The sequence below is a fragment of the Medicago truncatula genome, chromosome 8 (genome assembly GCF_003473485.1).
Source record: "Medicago truncatula cultivar Jemalong A17 chromosome 8, MtrunA17r5.0-ANR, whole genome shotgun sequence".
In the NCBI taxonomy this organism is placed as follows: Eukaryota; Viridiplantae; Streptophyta; class Magnoliopsida; order Fabales; family Fabaceae; genus Medicago; species Medicago truncatula.
The window spans coordinates 15929815-15936687 of record NC_053049.1 but is presented as its reverse complement, the minus strand read 5'-3'; the positions used below and the strand labels follow the sequence as shown (position 1 = coordinate 15936687).

General features: G+C 33.9%; 1 pseudogene; it reads left to right on the top strand.

Annotated features, from left to right (window-relative positions):
- Positions 1-2720: 2720 nt before the first annotated feature.
- LOC11425037 (cysteine-rich receptor-like protein kinase 5) lies at positions 2721-6307 on the top strand (annotated as a pseudogene).
- Positions 6308-6873: the final 566 nt, after the last annotated feature.

The window sequence follows — 6873 nt, the reverse complement described above, 5'->3', positions numbered from 1 at the left end:
TTTATTTAATTTAATGTGCTATAACTTGCTTGCTTTTGAAAAAGAAGTTAATGTGATGATTAAAAGAAAAAGAAAGTGAGACCTAATTTATCTACATTTTTTATTTGTTTGAAAGGACATGGTCCTCTGCCTACGTACCCGTGAGGGATCAAAACCTCGTAGTTCGGGGTAGAAAACGACGTTTGATTGGTTTTGTGTTTTTTATTAGTTTTTGAAAAAGGTTTTAAAAATAAAGGCCAAGTGGCAAATAAGAATTTGTTTGTGTTTTTTATTAAAAAAAAGATAACTCGAAGTATGATTAAATTGATTGATATTTGATTGAGAAAATAAAATGAAAAAAAGGACGATCACTTGATTTAGGATCAAGGTTTATTATGGAAAAATGTTTTTTTTTGTGATTTTTTGGTTATTTGCATGTTTTTGTGATTTTTGAATAAATATATAAACTAACGGAGCATAAAGAATAAAAGCGCGGCTACCCTAAGTTAGAAATATAAAATCTATGACTATTACATAAAAAGCCTATTTTACATTCTAAGGTCTGCAATAAAATTAAAATGCTAAGAAAAATAAATAAATACGAAAAAGAATAAAAAAAAGGTCCAAACACATGGTGGGGTGCAGTGGTAAACAGGGGTGTGCAGAAAGCAGAAAAAAAAAGAATTGGGCTTAAGAAAACGAACCGGGTCGCGGGTCATGGGTCATGGGTTGACCCGTTTGGGGGATATATAAGGGTTGTAAACCCTAGATTTCTCATTTTCTTCTCCCTCCTTCTCTCTCTTCCGTTCTCTTTCTCTCTCTAGCTCTCCTCTCTCTCTTCTTCTCCGGCGAAGGGGATGGGGTTCCGGCGGTGGTTGGCCGGCCAGTGCGGCGGCGCCACCGCGCCGGAACCCTAACAGCTTATTTTTTTTGATTTTTTTCGCTCTTTCTCTTCTACTTTTCTCCCTCCGTTCACTTCTAAACCTAGATGTTCAAAAATATACACACAGAGACCTAGATCTAAAGGTGAAGAATATACTACCTCTTGTTGTTTTTTCGTGAATCTGGTTTTGCTATGGTGTTGGCTTGCGCTGCTGTGTGCTTGGGGTCGTGTCGCTCCTGTGTGTGTGTGCGTGTGTTGTGTTGCCGTGCCGGTTCTGTGCGATGTGTTTGTTGTGTTGCCGTGTTGCGGTTGTGCGCCTCTGTGTGTGTGTTGTGCGATTTTGCTTCTTATGCGCGTCTCTCTGGCTTCTGTTGTGTGTTGTGTTGCGATGCCGCCCTCTGTTTTTTGTTGTTCCCGTGTTCCGTTCTTCTTTCTGTGTTTTTCTTTGTTGTGCAGGTCTCTATTTATAGAGTGAGTTTGAGGCTGGGATTTGTTACAAAGATTGCAGATTTTAGGAGATTGAGACGGAGATAGGCGCGTAACAGACTGGATGAGGATGAGGATGATGGTTTGTGATTTGTTACGCATGAACCTGGCCTGTTCTTGGGACTCATGGACATTTTTGGGATTTTGGACAATTTTGGGATTTAATAAAAAGAAAAATTAATAATAAAAGGATTATATCTATATTTTTTGGTTTTAAATAAAATAAATAAAAAAGAAAAATTTAATCTAATCTTGGACTAAAATTAAAATTAGAATTCTAAAATAAAATAAATAAATAAAAAAATAAAAGATGGAAATAAATAATTAAAGACTGAGAGAAGAGGGCCCGATTCGGAATTTTATGAGGTATTTTAAAATACCTCCCTGCCGAATTTTTTACTGAAACGTGAGTCTGGTCCGAGTTCGGAGACGTGTGTCAGTGGGACCTTAGGTCAAAATTTGGGGTATGACAAATCTCTAGTGATGATATGCAACTATTTGACCTTCATGTCAAGGCAGCTTCCTTTGCATTATTGTTTCCTCAGCATTAATGGTAGCAATAACATTACCAACTAATTAATGAAGGACCCATTTCTCTCATATTTTATTTTTATTTCTCTCAAAGAAACTAGATCAAATAATTGAAGATTGAATGAACATATTACCAATCAATCCATCTGTTTCTTCAGTAGGCGTATTAAAAGCCGATAAACATCCTTCCCTTATCATTGCTAGCATGCATGCTTTATAAATTATAACCGTGATTGGTTTCCATTTGAGGAATAAGAATTTAGATTGACAACTGCAGAGTTCATAGGCTGCGCCATAACTACAATTGCAATTCTTTCAAAGTAATTTAATGTACACCAATTACACCTCCTCAAGACCTCTCTTGCTCCTTTTTTTTCCGCGTGAGAAGCATCGCTGAAACTTAGTCGGATAATTGTGAGGTCCCATGTTCGAACCCGAGTCAAAATGTACAATCTAACAATATTAACATTGTCAATTGAACTAGTTATTAAACACTCCTTTGCTCCTTTTTAATTGTAGTTTTTTGGCAAAAAAATGTTTTTCTATTTATCTATCGTTTTCAAATTTCAACGTAATATTAACAACTATTTTATCAATTTTACTACTTTTTTATCAAATATTTTACACTTTAATGAAGTGACGGAGGAAACTGATGAATAGACCAATAAAAACTACTAATATAATTTAAAATTTGCTTAATAATCAAAGTTGTTTCTTGATTTGTAGTAGTATAATACAATCATAAAAGACATGTAAAAATAGAGGAAGTAACAAAACAACATAGTTTGCTTCTGAAGATGATCCCAGCTCATAATTGCTAATAATGTCATAGTCAAAGCTTTGTAGACCTAGGTGGCAGATATTTTCATAGACTAATACTATAGAAATTTTTTATCATGAAAGACTGCTTTAGAATGCTCATACATTAAATGGTTGAATATGAAAGAGTCTTGATATCTTTTGTCACCTAAAGTTGAAAAAATTATTAAAACAACAATCATTGATCACTATACCACACAGTTGTTATATTTTATGATGTATGCATCATACGTTACTCTAACAAGAATTTCTTTGGAAAAGTTTCTGTAACACCATCATGGAATGTTACTGGATCAAAAAACATAAAAGACTCGACTGATCTTACAAAAGAAGAGGATTGCATAAGGATTTTGTTAAGAAAAGCGACTGTAGAGACTAATCAATCATGCGCATCGAATGAGTTTAATTCGAGTGAGACTGGTAAAAGGTATGGATTTCTGCAGTGTGCTAAAGACCTTGACTGATGGGTGCAGACAGTGTTTGGAGATTGTGTCGGACTTAGTTCCCAGGTGTTGTGGGACAAAGGTTGCATGGGAAGTTGTAGTTCCAAGTTGTGGGATCAAGTTTGATGATCAAAAGTTCCTTCAGTTAAATGACCAACCAGGATCCTCCTTCCAAGGTAACATCAATATAGGGCTTGTTAATTTCTATTCCTTTCAAGGTTTAGATTGCAAAGAGGAGCAATTAGATATAAATCGATACGAACTCATCAGAATTTAGTGACTTCAACTCCATTAACAACCACTAATGAATTTATGGTTAATACAACTGCTGTCGTGGTTGCAGACATGGTTTTAAATAGCAGTAGAAGAAATAGATTGTGATTGCAATGTGATTTTTTATATTGTGGAGAACTCTGGTCAAATGTGGCCGATGAGGTTTTAATCGCAATCATGGCAACATCAAAAACCTTAATGATGTGTCCCAGATCACGGTTGCAAACCTTTATTTAAAACCCTGATCGTAGAGACTGCCAAAATCTTAATTAAAACCTTGTTGACCTTTGTGCTTCATTTGTTCTTTGTACTGTGCACAAACAGCAAATTCTAAAACAAATTGGTCATGCTATAAATTGCTAAGTGTAAGCGAAGGAAACAGACATAATCTTGTTAATAAAAGTATCGCGTATGATTGTTGCAATTAAGTTAGAAGTCTTGATTTTGACCTGATTCAGCTCGAGGCAATCAGTCAAATATTTGATGAGATATGGTGGTTAATTTACAATGAAAATTAGATTAATGATCACTTATGCACATGAAAATTAAAATTTTCTAGTAAATTCATGTCCATGTGAAATGCATTTGACCAATAAATTGAGAAAATAAATGCATCGTTTTAATCCATGTTACCTTTGCAGCCACGCATGAAGATGCAAGCAACAACAAGACCTTGATAATCACCATCGTAAGGGTACTGGTAGCAGTAGCAATCCTATGTTGTTGTATCTGAAGGTAATTTTAACAAGTTCTCTAGATACATTTCAGAAATTTACCGAAGATAATGTCTTTATTCAAACTTACCAGCTTCCTTGATAGGTGGATTGATGTTGAGGAACACTACTACTATCGATTTTCATGATCATATCCACAGAGAGGATACATTGAATGGAGACCTTCCTACAATCCCTTTTACTGTAATTCAACATGCAACTAATTACTTTTCAGAATCATCAAAGTTAGGAGAAGGTGGATTTGGTCCTGTTTACAAGGTATGAAAAAATTGGATCAAGAAGCCAAGATGCACATGCATATATAATTTTGTTTCAAAGCTTCGACACATTCATGATCTTTTACTTTATTTTCTATTAGGGTACCTTAGCAGATGGAACAGAAATTGCGGTAAAAAGGCTTGCAGAAACGTCTGATCAAGGTGCAGAGGAATTCAAGAATGAAGTAATCTTTATAGCTAAACTGAAACACAGAAACCTCGTGAAACTCTTAGGTTGCTGCATTGAGGAAAGCGAAAAGATACTAGTATATGACTATAAGCCAAATTCAAGCCTTGACTTTCACCTTTTCAGTAAGCTCTGACAAAAACTCTATTCAACCTATTTGTTTTCATGATTTTATAACTTTTTCTACTTGCTGAAATTTATTTCTAATTAGACAAAGTTAGTTTTTACTATATGTCTAGCAGTAAAGGTGGAACTCCCATGATGTAAAAAAATTTGAACTTATAAAAGAGTGTACCATTATAAAGAATAATCTTGAGTATAGGCGCAATTCTCATATTGGAAGTTTAAACTGAAATACCATATCAGTGAGTTCACCTATAAAATAACTATGATGGAAAATTGAATAAGAATCTCCGCTTTATTCGTCAATAACAAGAATAAAATGTTCATTTGTGTGGCAGATGAGGAATAGCATAAGCAACTCGATTGGACATTACGATTGAGTATTATCAATGGAATCACGAGGACTTTTATACCTTCACCAGGATTCTCGACTTAGAGTTATCCATAGAGACCTTAAAGCCTGCAACGTTCTTCTAGATGATGAAATGAATCCAAAAATATCAGATTTTGGATTGGCAAGAAAATTTGAGAAAGGCCAAAGTCAGACAGAAACAAAAAGAGTTATGGGAACCTAGCAAGTGTTATTGACAACTCTTTTTAAAACAAATATTAGAAAATTTTACATTATTCGCAACTAACAGTGATCTGTGCATTTTAAACAGCGGATACATGGCTCCAGAATATGCTATGGCTGGATTATTTTCAGTGAAATCTGATGTTTTTAGCTTTGGAGTACTTTTATTAGAAATCGTTTATGGGAAAAGGAACAGTGGATTCTTTCTTTTGGATCATAGGGAAAGTCTTCTACTTCATATGAGTTTTCTTGATCACATCTTTCATCAACAAATTAGAAAATCAAGCGTCAATAACCAACTACACAAAAAGTTATGATGACATATTACTGTATTTTTGCTTTTTTACAACAATTTTTCAACTCAAGTGACTAATTATTCATAACTATATGCAGACTTGGAAACTTTGGTGCGAAAGAAAAAGTTTGGAAATAATAGATCCAATCCACAAAGAATCATACATTGAAAGTGAGGTTCTGCGATGCATACACAATGGTTTATTGTGCATACAAGAAGATGCAGCAGATCGACCAACCATGTCCACCGTCGTTCTCATGCTAGGAAGTGACACAATGCCTCTTCCGAAACCCATGAAAGCAGCATTTTCAGTTGGAAGAATGTCAAACCTAGAAGATTCAAATTCAAAAAGTTCCAAGGATAATTATGTTGATGAAGTACCTATAAGTAGTGTTTCCCCTAGATAGTTGATTCTTTTTTAAAAACAAAATCATAAATATTTTACTGTGAACAAGCCTGAATTGTACAAATCAATGCAAAAGATTATGGAAGAAAATTGATGACAAATTTTGTTTCTTCAAATTGAAAATTAATAATGGAAAAAGTATATTATCTCTCCACCAACCATCATTGGATAATGCACTTTCTGAGATTTATACTAAGGTTGGATTCTGATAGGACTAGAAGATAGATGCAATTATGTTATTTACTCATTCAGTTATTTCCTCCCTGATGTAATAGCTATATAATGTTGTATTTGTGAGCCAATAGCTTATGATGAATGATAAGAATATTTCTTCTCTCTCAAATTTTCTTTTTCTTTTTTTGAGTTTACACTTACTCGAAGAATACAGTTTCTGTCTTATGTTCTGAGCAGCAAGGTGTAACAGATTCCACTTCGTTTTTCATAGTGCTTTCTGAACTTTTACTATAATATTTCATTTTGTATAATTTAGAGAAAAAGCTGGATTCTGAACTTTGAAGCTAAAGTGTTTGCTGTTAGTCAAAGTATTACAGTCACATAAATAACTATTACAGTAGTTAATCAAGTGCTAACTTAGTGATACTATAGCACCGGAAAAAATAAAAAAAAACCTAATTAGAGTTTATTTTAGGTACATTCATACCTAAGATGGACACATTAACTACACTACCAACTTTTCTTAATTAGAGTGAAAAAAGCAAAAGGTGCTTATATATAGGGCATTTTTGTCATTACATGTCTACAAATTCTAGCAACTTCGGTAAAAAAAATCAACCAGAGGAGCTAAATTTATAGAGATTTGAAATTGTAAGGTCAAATTGAAAGGATTTGGTTTTATATTTATAGTGATTTGAAATTGTATGGT